At 47.5% G+C, this 18,936-nt stretch overlaps 1 pseudogene; it reads left to right on the top strand.

Annotated features, from left to right (window-relative positions):
* Positions 1-929: 929 nt before the first annotated feature.
* On the top strand, positions 930-18,229 carry LOC146041549 (piRNA biogenesis protein EXD1 pseudogene; annotated as a pseudogene).
* The last annotated feature ends 707 nt before the right edge of the window (positions 18,230-18,936 follow it).

Genomic DNA, 18,936 nt, shown 5'->3' with positions numbered 1-18,936 from the left:
GCTCATATAAGTTCAACAAGTTATTGCGGTTCAGCCTAAACATCCCCACAACCTGTTGATCCGAGAGGGAGTTGATCCGTCTCATGGTCGGTACTGCGGCTGGAGGCAGAGGCGGAGCGATGGACCAGTTCCCAGGCACCGTTCCATCGCCCGGGTTTCATGATCATCGCAGGGGACGGGGAGGAGGCGAGCGTGACACCAAGCTAGGCCAGTTCACTACTTACTCCTGCCGGGCCCCATAGCAGCTGCACACCCTGCACCCTCTATAGTTACGCCACTGGTTAGAACATATGCGATAATTATAATTGCGATGGGCGGCGAAGGGGGGCGGAGATTTTTAGAGAATCTCCCCCAAAATTGGGAACAGCCAGACATATAAACCAGAGATATTGAGAGAAATTTACTAAGATGGGAATAAGACTTCACGTGATGTTGCTATGGGCAACCCATCAGAATCTACTTCTTATTTATTTAGCACCCTCTTGAACAGTGGTTCCCAACACTAGTCCTCAAGTACCCCCAACAGTGCACGTTTTCCAGGTCACCCAGCAGGTGCACTCATTATTCAGACACATTAAAAGATCCACAGGTGGAGCTAATTAGGTCACTTGTAATTCTGTGTGGAGACCTGGAAAACGTGCACTGTTGGGGGTACTTGAGGACCAGGGTTGGGAATCACTTATCTAGAAGATAGTAGACAGGATCTGATTGGTTGCCCATAGCAACATCACATGTGAAGTCTTATTCCCATCTTAGTTAATTTCCCCCATTGTGTTTAGCATCTGACCGGCCACAGCTAACAGAGGACCTCACAAAGGACACACGCAAAACTAAGACACCTGAGAGTATATTAGTTTTGCGTGAACTCACCACATCATTCGATGGTCACCGACCATCGAATGATATGGATGTTGCCCCATAGGCTGAGAATGGATGTTTATGCAAAATCCCTTCGCAGTAGTGTAGGGTAAGGGGCGCAGGTGGCAAGGCGGGCTAAAAAAAGCCATGAAGCGCTGTGAACTTTGCAGCGCTACATGTCAACCAGAATAAGGTCCAAGAAGTATAGCTAATTAGCAACAGATTTCTATATAATAATAGGAGGACAAATACATAATGGCCCACTAGGAATATTGTTTTAAAACACTATTTTCTTACTTTTGCACTTTCCTTTGAGTTTATAATATTGAACTATTTTAATTACAATAACTGAACCCAGTGCACCCTAGATATAAATCCACTTATCTTTTTTATTCTTTGTTACAAATTGTTGTTAATATATAAGTTGTGGGTGGCACCTCATGACAGCCTCATATCAATTTAACTCCACATAACTACAAGACATCTGGGAGAGTGGACAGTGAGGTTTAATAGGATGAGAGATTCAGAAAGTCAGATTTAGTATGGCGGTACTTGTATATTAGTTGGGCACCCACTATAGTTAGTACGCTCATACCCCCACTATCCATGTCCTGGTGGAGTTGATTCTATATAGTGTTGCGAGCGTAGCGAGCCACCGAGCCCGAAGCGTGGCGAGCGCAGCGAGTCCCGCGAGGGGACATGGAAAACTAAGCAAATAGCTTAGTGGGTGCCCAACTAACATATAAGTACCAAGACGGCAATCATTTACACTGCAAAAAAACAGAGTTTGCTATGTTAATGATTGCCACTTTAAAAAAACTGGAAATTTCTTACCAAATCTCTCACTTTCTGAATCTCTCATACTATTAAATGTCACCATAAAAGAGAGACCAGCGTGAGAATATTGGTGCGGGATACCCTTTCCTACAGGGCCGGACTAGCCATTGGGCTCTTCTGGCAAATGCCAGAAGGGCCGATGGCCTTGTGGGACGATTTTCTCCATCCATTTTTCTAAACGGTCAGCATCACCACACTGTGCTGAGCAGCCACTTAATTTGCATATCTACATCATTACACGACCGGGACTAAGCCTTTCGCTCTGAGCGGCGCGGATGAGGGGAGCTAAGTGGACAGTGTGTGACAGTGTCATTTGGATAGGATAGTTCCCTATCTGCATGGGCAGGATGCGCTGAAAGGCCAGGCGTGCAAAATCTTAATTATAGCTTGGTGCCAGGAGCACTGGTGGGGAGAGAGCAGCCACCGGTGTCTGCAGCAGAGGCTTCGCTGAGATCCAGAGCCTGGGAGAGGGTCAGTGAGAGGAGAGATAGTGGGAGGAATGGGTGACTGGGTGTGGGTAGGTGGAAGGACAGTCCTCCACTGTGCAAAATCTTAACGCAGATATGTGGTCCAGATCCAGTGGTTGGGTCCTGTGACTTTCACTCCTCCTGTCCTGTGCTGTGTGTGCCCAGTGCCCTGCCTGTCCCTACGCACTGCAGAATTCTGCTGCAACTGTACGAGCAGCAGGTAACTTTGTGCAAGGGCCCAGGAAGAACTATTTCCATCATAGGCGTGCACAGCACATTTTATTACGGGGTGCACCGTCAAAGGGGTGTGTGTAGCACCACCCATTGGGCTTGTCTAAAGGTCCATACACGCTGGGAAATTATGGCCAGCGTGTATGGACAGCGATGACTGCTGTCATTGTTGGATGGAAAACCGCTCAGTGCATACACACCCAGCGGCTTTCCCCCTGCCCTGTGCGGTCAGTGGTGGGAGTGGGTTTTGTATAGCGCAGCAATATGCAATGTCGTCCTCAAAGCCGCTTATCTGCTGGTACTACCAGCAGATGAGCGGCTTTCCCCGCGATGATGTGGGAGCACGCATCACCGCTCATCGCCGGGGCATACACACTGTGCGACTTTGAGCTGAAAGCCGCTCAAACTTGCTGTTTTGAATGGCTTTCAGATCAAAGTCACCCAGTGTGTATGGACCTTAACACTGCCCATTGGGTGTGTCTAACACCACCAATCAGGTGTGTCTACCATCATCTATGGCAGGCATGCCCAAAGTCAGGCCCGGGGGCCAATTGCGGCCCGTGCTGTCATTTCAAGTGGCCCGCAGCCTCCAACTGGAAGCGGGCAGAGCATTAGATGTGGGAAGCACAGGACACTAAAGGTGGGGCCCCGGCGAGTGCGCCTTTACCTTACTGTCTGCTGCAGTGAGGAGGTGCCGGCCGCCACAGTCAGATGTGTTTGGCGTCCTACCCCTGCTGCTGCAATCGTATATCACCCTACTCCACAATCACAGTGACAGCAGTGTTTGGGGAGGGGGGCAGCAAGGGTGAAGCTTGCTCCCATAACATGCAGAGCGGAGGAGGGCAACAGCGGGAGCCCGAGCATCTCCTGTCCTTGCAGTGCCTGCTTTGCCTCTCCTTCCTCTGACTCACACAAGGGGCTGGGAAAAATACAGAGAAGGGAGGGGACAGAGTGGGGGACATACAGTGAAGGAGGGTCAGGCTGGGGGACATACAGTGAATGGAGGCAGTGATGGCCATTCAGAGAAGGGGGAGCAGGGGCAGGCTGGGGGATATACAGTGAATGGGGGCAGAGTGGAGTACATAGTGAATGGGAGTTAAACAGTGAAGGAGGGTCAGGTTTGGTGACATACAATGAATGGAGGCACTGATGGACATTAAGAGAAGGGGGACAGGCTGTGGGACAGAGTGAATGGGTGCAGAGTGGGGAACATACAGTGAATGGGGGACATACAGTGAAGAAGGGGCAGGCTGGGGGACATAGAGTGGGGGATCATTCTGATGTGATTAATGATTCAAAGAATGTCAGGCTAATTGGTCGGCCCCCCACATTTTCACCTCATCAAATCTAGCCTTCGTCGCAAAAAGTTTGGACACCCCTGATCTATGGGTATTCGCTACAATATAAAATGTCTCTCAGCCACACTATAATCTCCTGCCTATTTCAGCTTTAATCTTCTAATTACTCTGTGTAACAGGTAGGGATGTGCACCTGGCACTTTCATGTTCCGTGAAACACGTTTTGGGCCTGGATCTCGGGTAGTGTTTTGGATCTGGATCTGTTCCAAAACACCACCATGTTGGTGTTTCGTGTTTTGTGGTTTGTGTTTTGGGTTCTGATTTTTATTTTTTAAAAAGCAAAAAAACTGCTCAAATTGCAGGTTTTTGTTTTTTGCTTCTACGCTATTATTAACCTCAATATCATTAATTTCCACTCTTTTCCAGTCTATTCTGAATAACTCCCATCTCAAAAAATAGTTTTTAGGGCAAAAGGTTGCACCGAGGTAGTTAGATAACTATGCTAAGCCATCAAAGTGGGCAGAACAAACATGTGGCTCATTTAGGAGTGGCACTGCAGAAGCAGACAGGATGGCTGTTTGAAAAACTAGGCCCCAAAAAGGGCAAAAAAAGAGGCGCAAGATGGAATTGTCCTTGGGCCCTCGGCCCTCCCACCCACCCTTATGTTGCGTAAATAGGACATGCACACTTTAACAAACCAATAATTTCAGCAACAGGGTCTGCCACAGGACTGTGGCTGAAATGATTGGTTTGTTTGGGCCTCACAAAAAAAGGAAGCAAATCCTCATGCAATTTATTTTGATGAACATCATCTTCTCCACATTTTGCGGAAGCAACCTTCTACACTGCTCACTGACCAGGTTCCCCGCTGCACTAATAAACTCTTTCAGAGTACACACTGGAGGGGGGACAACTCAGGTTAAATAGAACCAGTTTGACTTTGTACAGGGGCTTCCAAACTGCCTTTTTGTCCTTTCAGTACAGGTAAGGACCGTCTGACATGTCTACTTAGATGCTGTCACCAAAGTAATCCTCCACCACAGTGATGGGAAAGTCCGGCATCGCAACCACCAACACCCTTTGACTCTCCTTGGGGATTTGTGATAAAATGTCTTTAGGAGGGTGCTGTTCTTTGCAGTTGCTGCCGGCGGTGTGTGCTGTGCTTGGTCCTGTGCCCATAATACACGTTTATCATGGCTCATTGGGAATAATATCAAATTTACAACCACCAATGGATGCTTTCATGGTGTGCCAATGAATATTGATGTGTCGTACAATCACCTTAAGAAAAGTTAAGGACTTAGCAACTGGGAAAGAAGTGCCTGGAACAAAAGTTCTCTTTGGGCATACCATTCTGAAAGTGGAACCAAGAAGAATCGTCTGGTCCTTTAAGTCAAGAGCCAGAAAATACAGCTAATGAAAGAGATAAAACCTTATCACAAGAGAGCGTTGAAGATGCTGGGAAACCTGCCGGGGAAGTGAGAGCCTGATCTACCTGCACCACATGGGATGCATGACAGTATCCTGCAGGCCATTAAATGGGCAGTTGAGGATGAAGATGCAGACTATGTTGTGATAGACCAGTTTCAGCCTATGCTTGGTGCTGCAATTCTATAGAGCCAGAAAGTCCTGAGCTTAGGTGCAGTGGGACTGAACTTATGTTGCCATGGAAAGTTGTGCTGGCTGCAGGTGGCTACGAAAAGATGTGTTTATCTTTTTAAATGTCCTTCTCTTGGAGCTTGGAGTTTTCAGAAATGGGCTACAAATGGTGCTTGAAGACAAAAGCATTCTAAATGTGGTCCAAGACTGTCGCTGGCTGGGGGATGTCTCGTCCCACCAATATGGGGTGGTTCTGCAATGTCTTTGATACACAGGTAGGAGATGTAAACCTGTTCTTCATGGAAACCGAGGGCTTCCTTCCTAATCGTACATGTTCACTTAAGGAATGTTTGACTCGACATCTCAACATGCCGTCTTCACAAGTTTCATTCCTGACTTACAAGCAAACTTTAATAAAGGATAACTCCAATATATGGCTTGATCATCCAATGTCTACACATTTGCTCAAAGAATTGGCTTTGGAAGTGTTACACCACTTGGCTCTGCGCCCAGCACTGTTAGCTGATTTGACATCATTGGTTGATGGGTATTTAAATACATATAGCCAAGGAGCAGCGGATGATTTGGGCAGCACTGAGATCAGCTCAGAGCTTTCAAAAGAAGTTCAGCAACTTTGTGTTTTCTATCAAGTTAGGTGAGACTTACAAGCTGACTTACAAGCAGTTTAATAAACGATAACCCCACTATATAGCTTGATTATCCAATGTCTACACATATTCTCAAAGAATTGGCTCTGGAAGTCTTACACCGCTTGGCTCTGCGCCTAGCACTGTTGGATGCCATGTTAGCTGATTTGACATCATTGGTTGATGGGTATTTAAATACATATAGCCAAGGAGCAGCTGATGATTTGGGCCACACTGAGATCTGCTCGGTGCTTCCAAAAGAAATAGTTTTCCAGCAAGTAAGGTGAGAGGAAGCAATACATGGATACATTGTCAATGGCCAAGGGTTTCTTACCCGGGTGGAAAAGACAAGCCAATGAATGCACAGAGGAAACTGGCTATCTATACTAAGCCACACAAGTGTGCGGCACAAACACATATTCTCAAAGAATTGGCTCTGGAAGTCTTACACCGCTTGGCTCTGCGCCTAGCACTGTTGGATGCCATGTTAGCTGATTTGACATCATTGATTGATGGGTATTTAAATACATATAGCCAAGGAGCTATGGGGATGCGGAAAATGAGGATTACTTCACATGTATTCCATGTCCACTCGCAGGGCTTCCTGTGCTCGCCACACTTCGGGCTTGTTTTTCACGTCTCCTCATGGGGCATGCTGCGCTCACCATGCTTCTGTCAAAATCAACACCACGCAGATGCGGATAGTGGGGGTATGAACAGGTCGGGGGGACACGTAATGCATCCCCTCTTGGGGCTCACTGCGCTCACCACGCTTCGGGCTAACGTGGATAGTGGGGGTGTTTAAAGATAACATTCACTCCTGGCATATCATCCATCTGAAACATTAATGACAACATGTGTTAACTTGCAACTGGACTTTATATAACAATAAAGCATTCCTCTGACTGACTATGCTGACTGCATAAGCGTTCTGGCTGACTACGCTGACTGACTGCATAATGCTCCGCTAGCTCCGCTTCGAAGCGAACGTACACACAGTAGCAGTCACAGTCGCTGTTCCGCTATTCCGCTGGAGGGACGTGCACACAGTCGCAGTCACATTTGTAGTCACAAATAGCGCTAACACTACGCTGGAGGGACACTGCACTGACTGCCCAACTGCCGCCGCCGTGCTGAAGGGACACTACGCTGAATAGGACAGTACGTAAACTACTTAACGGGCGCTGTGATAATACACAAATACCAAATTAACTTGTAATTATTTTACTGTTATGGGTACTTGTTTCCTAGCACGGCCACAAATCTTGGCCATCGGGGGTAATTTTAGTGGCCTGCGACGCGACCGACGCGATGCCCCCGATTTTTCCATTGAAATGCATTGAAAACAGTGAAAAATCGGGTCCGTCGCGTCGTGTGCACCTAAAAATGCTTAAATGGTCCAGACGCGATGCCCCCGATTTCCCCATAGGGAACAATGTTAAATGCCTCAATTTACCCGCGATGACCCCGATTTCCCATAGGAAACAATGTTAAATGGATCAATTTACCCAAATCAGCATAGGGAAGAATGGTAAATGGGCCAGAAACCCCAAAAAAACCCACAGAGCAGTGGAATGTCCCCCCAAAAGTAGTTGACGCCACCCCGCAATCAACGTCAACCCGAAGCGTGGCGAGCGCAGCGAGGCCGCGAGGGGCGGCGGAACGCGTCCTCCGACCTCTTCATGCCCTACTATCCACTAGGGCGTGGAGTTGAGAATAGAATAGTGTGGCGAGCGCAGCGAGCCACCGAGCCCGAAGCGTGGCGAGCGGACGCGGATACCTTCACAGGTAAACGCGTCCCTTCGCGGCCTTCACAGGTATCCGCGTCCCCTCGCGGGGCTCGCTGCGCTCGCCACGCTTCGGGCTCGGTGGCTCGCTGCGCTCGCCACACTATTCTATTCTCAACTCCACGCCCTAGTGGATAGTAGGGCATGAAAAGGTCGGAGGACGCGTACCGCCGCCCCTCGCGGGCTCGCTGCGCTCACCACGCTTCGGGTTCACGTTGATCGCGGGGTGGCGTATAGTACTTTTGGGAGGACATTTTTATGTTCAGGGGTGTTTTTGGACCATTTAACATTGTTCCCTATGATAATTTGGGTAAATTGATCCATTTAACATTGTTTCCTATGGGAAATCGGGGTGATCGCGGGTAAATTGAGGCATTTAACATTGTTCTCTATACGGAAATCGCGGGCATCGCGTCTGGCCCATCGCACCCGATTTTTTAGCGGCCGCGATGCCTGCGATGGCCCCGATTTTACCCCCGATGACCGCGATTCTGATCGTTGTGGCCGTGCTAGGAAACAAGTACCCTGTTATGTACTCAAAGTTACTTTTGTATTCATACTGTTCCTGTTTTTAAACATTGTAAGGCACTGTTTACCCCTTGTCGCACTATGACACAATATCACGATTGGAGGTCTCAAGCAGATGGGCCTGTGCGGTAAAAATGCCAGGGCCGATTTTTGGTCCCAGTCCGGCCCTGCTTTGCTATAACCATTATAGTCTCAGGGCCCTGTGTGAATTGCAGACACTTCATACATTATAAATACACCAGTGCCCATCAGCACCAACAGAAAGGCATATTCAATTATCTGTGAGGTTCATCCCATGGCTAATTGTTGAGTTATTACCATATAGCTTGGAGAAAAGTTATTCAATTGACTAGCCTTTATCCCACACCTACAATCAGGGATTACCAAACAGAAAATGATTTCATGTAAACTACAGAAATCAATGCTGTTTTCTAGCACATGAAACCTCAAGTGTGCTATTGACTTCTTCGACCCTAAGAACACCATTGGGGATGAACACAAATTCTACTCCCAGACCCATTATTTGTGCCCAATCTAATAGGTACAGGTATCACCTTAAGGTGTCTAGTCCCATTGCACCTCTTGTTACTATTGTTACTTTTCTACTGTATTGTACTGTTTTGTGTACTATACTGTTTTTTACGCTGTACTGACTTGTTGTTTTGCCTACTGTACAGCACTGCAGACCACTTGTTGCACCTTGAAAATAAAGTATCATAAATGAAGTAATTCAAGTTTATTCTAGGTCACCTTACTATCCCGGACATATACTAGAGTTCATTGTATAACATCACTCATGTATAATATCTAGCCTGTTAGCTACCTGGTATTGGCATAAAAAAGATTAAGTAGACATGTAGACCCCCTCCCATGTGTGTTTATTCTGACACCACTCACCACCACCCAGCCTGTTCCCATCAGCAGCCTGCTCTTTTGTCCTCTCTTGCTGTGTCACTTTCTGACCTCTTGGAGAGCATTGTGGTTACATAATTTCCTTAACCTAAGTATCTGCCAAGGTGATTGTGTCACAATTCAAACAGTGTGAATGTATAAACTGCAGCTGTGTACCTTATTACATACACAAATCCATTCATACAGAATATGCTGTATATTTCTTAAATGTGGGAGAAAATCAGAGTACCCAGAGAAAACCCAAGCAAGCATGGGGAGAATATGCAAACTCTGCACAGTTAGGGCCATGATGGGAATCAAACCCATGACCTCCGAGTTATGAGGCAGTAATGCTAACCATTATTAATTTATTTATTTATTTACAGTTTCTTACATAGCGCAGCATATTCTGTTGTGCTTTACAATTGGAAACAACAGTGATTAGACAAACTGGGTAGATACAAACCGATATGGAGGTAGGAGGGCCCTGCTCGCAAGCTTACAATCTATAGGGATAATAGGAGGGATACATAAGGATAGAATTCCATAGCATGGCAGTCCCATCAGATTACAAGTCCTGATGGGATGCAATTAGATATGAATGCTACTGGAGGTTGTGTGGGGGTTCCTGAATATGATAGGCTTGCCTGAAGAGGTGAGTTTTCAGGGAACACTTAAACTTTTGGAGGCTAGATGAGAGTCTTATTGTGCGTGGAAGGGCATTCCATAAGGTGGGTGATGCCCGACAAAAATCCTGCAAGTGTAAGTGGGAGTGAGTAATGAGTGTGGATGAGAGACGCAGATCTTGTGCAGAGCGGAGAGGTCAGGTGGGGATATATTTTGAAATAAGCAAAGAGATATAAGTCGGTGTAGTCAGAGTAATGGGTTTGTATGTAAGTAGAAGTGTTTTATATTGAATGCAGTAAAATACAGGCAACCAATGGAGGGACTGACAGAGCGGATCAGCAGACGATGAAAGTCTAGCCAGGAAGATCAGCCGCGCAGCTCCAGGCCTGGTAACAGTAAAGGAGGTGGGGTAGGTATATTACTGTCCCAGTTGTGCACACTGTCCTACCACTGGTACCTTCACTCACATTCACATCATTTGAAGTTCACTCTATCAGGGTTTTCACCCCTTTCTTTCTGCATGCGGCTGCTATCTGTCGCCCACTTGGGCTTCCCAAACATAAATTTCTGGAAGATTTCTCTGCCTGGCTGCCACACTTCTTATCTTCTGACATCTCCACCAACATCATGGGTGATTTCAATATTGCTATTGACAGCCCACTTTCTCCTCATGCCTCTAAACCTCTCTCTCTAACCTCCTCTCTCGGCCTCTCCCAATGGTCTGACTCCTCTACTCACAAGGAGTCCGTGTAATGGACATTTAACTATTTCTTTATAGGACATAGTCCCCTTTGTTGGTAACTGGAATATCTATAGACACACATTTTTATATGATAAAATGTACAGAAAACATTAGTAATGACTGTGACATTAGCATTGGTTTATCAGAGCAAGTCATTCGGCAACTCCCATTATTTATCAGGTTTACATCAGCTCAGGGCCGGTGCCACCACTAGGTAGTACTAGGCATTTGCTTAGGGCGCCGGCCACTGGAGGGCGGTAATGAGCCGCCGAGGAGAGGTACCATAGAGGTACCATAGAAAGCTGGGAGCGGGGAGCAGGTAAGACAGAGGGCTTCCCTCTTCCCCCACCCCCCATCCCGCCTCTGAATCAACGCTGCCCTCCCCCCTGGACGTGGGGGCTGCTGCGGCAGCAGTATTGCCCGCATCACAACCACCCCCCCCCCACCCCCCTGGAGTGCGGGCGGCTGCTGCAGTATCGCCCGCAAATCCCCCCCCGGAGCCCGGGTGCCCGCCACAGTATCTGTATGTAAATGGCGTTACTGCAGAGCTGGTAAAACAGGAATTCCAGATAGGCAACCTTCGTAGCAACCTCCTCTTCATACTCCAAACACCCATTCATTGACAACAGGTAGACCTTTCAGGGATTCAATTATTACACTTGAGAGGTGTTTTGCTTAATACATCTAATCACTGGATTTACTCCGATAATGTGATAGCACTCCAGCACTAATTCATTGATGAGGCAGTTAAGGCTGCACAAGCAGCAGTAGTACCAAACTGCTATACACCTTTCGCATAGAGCCAAGAGCGCAGGTTATTGCCAGCGCGACTCAGGTCCTAGGTATGTATCTGGGACTTAAGACCGTGGTTATTCCAGAGTTCGATCCAGGTCATCTGCAGTGTAAAAGGCAGTCTCAGGTCATTTATGGACTACATAATGTCTCAAAGGATGCCAATTGGCTGGCTCAGGAACATTTGAAGATGGAGATTGGTCCCAGCTGCGGTGTCAAAGTATATGTGAAGCCCCTGTTCAGTATCCTGGGTCGTATACAGGTTGGAGCCAGGTTTTCAGTGGGAAAAGTTTATCTCTGGCCTAGGATCTTTAGAGCCTCTATAAGCTAAGGAGGACTATTACAAGAAAAGGTGTCCCGTAAAAGAGCCTGCTGTGGAATATGCCAAACTGTTACTTGATAAATTAATAGGGCTGAAAGAGAATCAAGAGAATTCTGCTGCGCCCACAGCCACAGATGTGCCAGTAAAGCCACATAACTGTAGCATGGAAAATGATGAAGCACCAAGCCCACAAATGCTTCATATCTGATAAGTACATCCAACCTAAAGGCCCCCATACATTAGCCCGACTTGTCCTAGGGACAAGTCGGACCTGATTTCCCCGGCAGCCTCCCGGGAGTGGAACACACGATTAGGCACTTGATGTGCCAAGTTTTGCATATGATAAATCGCCATGCGATTTATCATATGCAACTCCCGGGGAGCTGCAGGGGGAGAGCCGGGCAGAATCAGCGGGCGAGGGACACTGGGGAGCTGGGGGGCATGGCAGCGAGCGGGGGACGCCAGAGAGCCAGGCAGATGCTGGCCCTGGGGACCTGCAGGGGATGGAGCCGGGCATGGTAACCTCTCAAATAGGCAACGGGCGGGGGGACGCTGGAGAGCCGGGCAAGGGACACAGAGGCAGCGCGCGGGGGGACGCCGGTGAACCGACGAGGGAGCTGGGCAGAAGGATCGGGGACTCACTCTGCAAGGGAGGAAAAAAAAACTATTACAAATGAATGGGCAGCCAGTGATTGGCTGAGAGCTCTCTCAGCCAATCAGCAATTGGCTGAGAGAGCTCTCAGCCAATCAGCAATTGCCCATTCATTTGTATTGGTTTTTATTTCCTTGCAGCTGCAGAGTGATTCCCCGATCCTCCTGCCCAGCTCCCTCTCGGTTCACCGGCGTTCCCCCGCGCGCTGCCTTTGTGTCCCCTGCCCGGCTCTCCAGCGTCCCCCCGCCCGCTGCCTATTATTTGAGAGGTTACCATGCCCGGCTCCACCCCCTGCAGGTCCCCAGCATCTGCTGCCGCTGACTCTGCCCGGCTCTCCGTCGTCCCCCGCTCGCTGCTACTGCCCGCCTCTGCCCTCGCAGTGTCCCCCGCCCGCTGACCCTGCTGCCCGGAGGCTGCACATAAGATTTAGGAAATCTTATGTGCTGCCGGTCCAAATGCCCGAGCCCTATCCGATGCGCACGGGACCGCGCATCGGATCGGAGGGGATGTTTAAACATGCGATTTGGGCCGATTTCATGACCCGATTCATCCGAATCGGGTGAAATCGTGCCCAAATCGCATAGTGTATGGGGGCCTTTACAGTATGCGTGATCTCCTGTCCATCCAGGCCAGAGAGGAGATGTGCTATTCAGTTTTCAGAAGAGCGAGGCAGGAAGATAAATTGGGGCTTTCTGGAAAATGTACAGGAATTAACTGTAAAGTTTATGCCAGGAGCTACAAGATATGTCCTTTGATAAAAGCATTGGTAAAGTCAAGTGATAAATGGGAGAAATGTTTGTGGGAGGTTTTTCACCTACTGTATGTGATTTAAACCTCCCCCTGAAAATGTCTGTTTCTGCTAAACAAACTTGATTAAAGCATGGGTGTTTAGTGAAAGCCAATTATGGGTCCTTGGGGTATGGGTGTTATAGAGAAGGGAGGGTTCCACCCATTTCGGGGCTGAGAGCAGGCTAATTAGTACTTGCACCTGTAAGAGGATGATAACATCTTGGTTAGGGCTTTGCTCAGGGTCTCACTTCCTTGTTAAACAGGCAGAAGGCCTTTATAAGACACAGGGGGTTATTCTAGTCCATTCTTTCTGACAAAATCCTTCTTAGATGGACAAAACCATGTGCACTGCGGGTGGGGCAGATGTAACTTGTGCAGAGAGAATTAGATTTGGGTGGGGTTTTTCTTCAAAGTGAGATCTATATTGAAGTGTAAAATCATGCAGTCAGTATTTTCCCTGCACAGAAACAAAATAACTCACCCAAATCTAATTCTCTCTGCACATGTTACATCTGCCCCCCTGCAGTGCACATGGTTTTGTCCATCTAAGAAGGATTTTGTCAGAAAGAATGAACTAGAATAAACCCCACTGTGATTTACTATCTGTAAATAGTGTGTGTGTCTGTGTTTGTGGTGGGTGCACTAGGTCTTACCACTCTGACAGAGGGAACCTATCATGTTTAGTTAGGCTAACATTTATTTCTTTTTGGACATTATTCTGGTTGATTTCGCAGCCTTGCAAGTCCACCAGACACATCCTGTGAATGTCGATACGCATGCCCCTCCTTGCACAACGCGTTCGTAAGCATGGGCTGCGAATGGATGTTTAAAATTAACATCCATTTGCAGGCTGTGGAGGAACACCCACATCATTTGATGGTTGTCTACCATTGAATGATGTGGAAGGCACACGCACATCTTAAGTTACTCTGAGGTAACCTAATATGTGTGTGGGCATTCAGAAGAAAGTGGGTGGGCAGCTGACATCCGGTGAGGTCTGCTGCCCGCCCATTTCACCGGGCGATTTCCATGGGAGTGCCCAGAGGATTCATTGGAGCTCCCATGAAACGTTCGGTGTTCCCGATGGTGCGACTATCTGCCACCGCCCCAAGCCCCCCATCCGCAGCCTTGGGTGCATGCACCCAGCGAACAATCTGTTCACCATGGCCGCACGCACCCAGCATATGCACATGCGCAGAAATGGGGCTGCGCATATGCAAAACATCGGTCCCCGTGCGAACGCACGTCCTCGTGAATGTACCAGTATAACCCCTTTATGTTTTGCTTGTATACTTCACAATAAAAGAGATTTCTTAAAAAGCCTGGACCAGTGTGCTGTTTCCCTGGCTGTTGTGTGTATGTAAGTGGTAATCTAGCCCAGCAGAGGGCACCTCTACACTGATCTCCTCATACAACTTTGCTTCCGTCATGTTAAACTACCCCTCTCTGCATACTAGGTCACGTCTGAATCTGTACTTGGAGATATACAATGTAGCAGCTGCAGCTTTTTTCCAATACAAGTTCAGTTCTGCTCCATATACAGACTCAGTCACAAGCAATATACAAGTGTCATACATCAAATAAATCAGCCTCATCTTACGTCCTAGTCACACTGTGTTGCTAATAAGATGCTTTTATAGACAAAAAAAAGGTTAGATGTATCAGGGCACATCTGTTGATTTATCTTTCAAATAAGAAAACAGGAGCACGATCAGGGAAGAATAGTCTTTCATAGCACTGGACATTGTAATATTCCTGTCATAGGGGAAGAGGTACTCAGAGCCCGTCCTAGGTATAGATAAACTAGGCAACTGCCTAAGAGAATCCCAAGCTTATGTCCTAATAATTATTGTGCGACCACACCCATTCCCAGCATGAATAGGCCCCTTTTTGGCCTTCATGCCTTCAATGTGCATCGTACCTATCTAAAATATGCCGGTTGGGTTGTCAATATTCTTGCTGGCAAGGGCACCATAATAAGGATTGCTATGGGGGTACCAGGTTTTGCTGAATGCTGCTGTGATGGGGGCTGGGTCAGAGGCAGAACTAGGGGCAGTGCTAGGGTGCACCAGCCATAATCTTGCCTGGCACATCAAATTGGTTAGAGCTGGCTCTCCATTCTTCCTCTTAGAGAGATGCCCTCCTGAAAACCCAATATCATCTCCAGAGCCGGCCCTAACCAATTTGATGCCCTAGGCAAGATTATGGCTGGTGCACCCTATCACTCTCCCTAGTTCCGCCTCTGACCAAGCCTCCATCACATAGCAGCAGGGCCGTCTTAACAGCAGTGTGGGCCCCTGGGCAAAGCAATGCACCGGGGCCCTTACCCATTCTCCCCTCCTAAGGGTGAGGGGTGCTATCAGCAGCAGCTTTGATGTCCCATGGGTGGCAGGGGGTGTTCTATCTTCCATTCAACATGTAGGACCTGGAGCAGTAACTTACTCCTTTACTGCACAGGTGGTGGGAGGGTGAACACTAACATGTGGAAGGGGGCACTGAGCTGAATGAAGGGTCCCTTGTAAATGACTTCCAGGGAGGTAGGGGGTGTTTTATACGCAGGTGAGGGTTGGATAATGGAGTGGGCTTAATATTCGTCATTTTCCGGTTGAAGGGCAGCTTGTTTAACTACAGATATCGCCATTATCTGGAAATAGATTTCTTAGCCTTCAATACTATAAAAACCTAGAGTCCCAACTTTCAGGAGGTGCTGGGGACTTGGGGATCAGAGATCAGGACTGAACCAGAGCAATCCATTGTCAGAACTATAAAACTGTACACCAGACGTTTGGAGCTGGAGCAGGGACTGGCTGCTGGAAGGCTGATATCTCTGGTTCTCGGCATGACAGAGACAAGCCGCTAGTGTTGACAGAAAGAAGACAGTCCCAGCTTTTGGAATATACTCTCAGAAAAACTTTGTTAGAGAGAACCTGAGAAATATGACTGGGAATTGCAATTAACAGGTCGGATGTGGACTACTGCTTTGAAGTTGGATATCTCCAGTTCCCCCAGAGCCGATTTTCAAAATTCTGGTATCCCTAAAAAAAGGAAATCCTCAGCTATCAGCATAGGGTCCTTATATACCTGGGGCCCCTGGAAAAGTGCCCATTAAGCCCATATAAAAATACGGCCCTGCATAGCAGTACAGATCACAGCAGCATTCAGCAAAACCTGATACCCCATAGCAATCCTCATTTTGGTGCACTTGCCAGCAAGAACCTGCATATTATACATAAGTACAATGCATGCTGAAGGCATGCAGGTCAAAATGGGGCTTATTGTTGCTGAGAATGGGCGTGGTCACACAATAATTATTAGGACATAAGTTTGGGATGCCCCTAGGCATTTGTCTAGTTTGTCCATTCCTGGGACTAGGATTTGTCATAGTTTATCGGAAGACCATAATGCATCTCAAATGTGTCTGTCACCAGTAGAATTATGGGCATGGCAACTGTATATTCCAATCTCATTTACATACAGAGCTGCATTAACCACCTGATCACCTTATTAAAGGAGATGTGCATGCAGAAGATATGCCATTGGTTCTAATGCCAAAGCAAAATGTCCAGGGATAGACTTCTCGACAATATAATTGGGAAAGAATCAGAATTTTGGAATAGGTTGCTGCACTTGTAATTTTAGCGGCTCAGTGGGAATGAGTTTACATGTAAAGACAAAGTTTATCTGAGTGGTCTACAGGGTAGCACTTCATTGTGAGCGGCAACGTGAGTGGGTGCTTGGCTGGGGAGGGAGAGGAGGCTACTTCCACACCCCCCCCCCCCTCCTCAGTGCAGTACAACCTCATGACCTTCAGCCCAACGGCGAGTGCAGGCCAGGTGATCACTGCATAGAGGAACAGTAAAGGAATCCCCCCCCCCCCTCCAAGGCAACCACAGAGTTGAAGCCTGAGGCTGCCTCCAGCCCCTCTGGGCTGTGAAGGCTGGGCTATTGCCAGTAAATTGTAAGAAAATAGAATAAAAGATTGGGTTTTGTTGTGGAACAACAAGTCCTAGCAAGTCTACCCCACATGGAGGAACTTTGAAAACCACAAGTCCCAGCATGCTGGGCATTAATGAGCCCACTGGTTCTTGTAATACCACAACAGAACCAATACCTGCATAAAACACACACACTGTAATAAAGTGTAACTTTATTACACACCCCATACACACATATTTACCTATAGAGTGTCATGGGCTGCGACCACAGCAGTCACTGTTGTTCATGCTCTGTGTGGGTTTTGTACCTCTCCGGATCAGCGCTCCAGGTTTTGGATGATCCACTTTGCCTTGTTTCCATGCATACCTTATTCTTTGGGTGTGGCTGCTTCCTAAGCCACTTGGTATATAGATATGCTTTCAGCACTCAGAGTCTGCCGGTTTTAATTCTGTGATACTCTTAGTATATTCCTGGTGATTTCTATGTGTTTGAAATGAGATTATTCCATCGAGTTCAGTTTATTCCAGCCTCTTTCTAAGTATTCCAGCAAGCACACCTGCCGAGTGTCCTGTCAGATCCTGCCTGTGTCACAGAACCATTGCTTCCAGTGTGTGTGATCTTGTCTGTGTCCAGCTTCTTTGAGTACCTGCGGCTTCCCCACACATTGTGGTGGCAGGTGCACCTTTCATTACAATCTGCCATTGGTATTCTCACAGCACCAGCTGGAACCATAGCTCTTGTCCTGAGACAGTCATGGAGGCGGTTAAGGTGCAGGCCTAACCGCATGCCGACTTGTTTGTGTATATTTCTTGTTTGTTTGTCTCACGGCAGATGCCAGAGGCATTGGTCTAGCCTGGCGACGGTGTTACTTAGGCGGTTAGGTTGCAAACCTATCCACAATACCTTGGTTATAGTCTTTGGTTTATTGCAATGGATTTGCATATAGCTGTAAATGCTGCAAATCCTGTGTTCAGTCCTTGTCTGCAAGGTTGCATATTTTAGTCCATGTGCAGAGCCTAATTTATCTTTGTGTCGTCTCATCAGTTTATCTTCTTACTAGTACTAGTGGGACTTTGTATCACCATGAAAGACCAGGTGGCATCCAAGTACAGGGTGGAGCTAGTCTGCCCTTGAAAGGTGGCTATCTCAGTTGTGATCAACGTTTCAAAGTTCTAATCATGGCTTTTTCGTCAGGATCCCTGACGAAAAAGCCAATCGAGCTTTGAAACGTTGATCACAACTGAGACTCTGTGTCCTTTGTTCAATCCGCCCGTGAGTGCCGCCAATCCGGTATCTGCATATAGAGCCCATTATCAAGTGGGTTATCTCTGAGGAGGGCACCGGGCGCCTGTCATATTTCAGCAAATAGGCCCAGGCACACCAGCCACCCCCTTCCAACATTGCTGCTGTTCCAGATATCACCTTGGCAAGGATAACTACAATTTCTATTTCACCAGTGGAGAACCAGACCGGGGCACCCACCCACCAACCCCATACTGCGGTACCAACCTCTGAAGGAACGCCACCTATCTAAGGTACCCACACTTGGTTACAAGTGGAATCTCAACACTACAGAGAATCCAAATCAAAAGGATCAATACCCTTTCCATTCCGATTTGGAGGACACTCTGCAAAGGGATCACTGTCCCAGTGTCTGGAGGACAATTCCACCGTCCCCATCTCCCATCTCCAACCTGCCAGAAAATAAGGTGACAATATCCATACTGGACTCAGCTTTCTCAATCTCCCGACAATTTCATTTTTAATTCCCCCGATGCAATTGCACCATTTTTTAGAGTGTTTTATATAGAAATAAATTGTTATTGTTATATTCATACCAACCTTGGTTCTGTCATCAATTTTGCGCAATCTCCCCCCATTTTTTCCTATTCTTTATAGGGACTGACAATCCCTGTTTTCGATTGCTGCAGGC

This window comes from Crinia signifera, chromosome 19 (genome assembly GCF_055691185.1).
Source record: "Crinia signifera chromosome 19, ASM5569118v1, whole genome shotgun sequence".
Lineage (NCBI taxonomy): Eukaryota > Metazoa > Chordata > Amphibia > Anura > Myobatrachidae > Crinia > Crinia signifera.
This window is presented reverse-complemented; position numbering and strand designations above follow the sequence as displayed.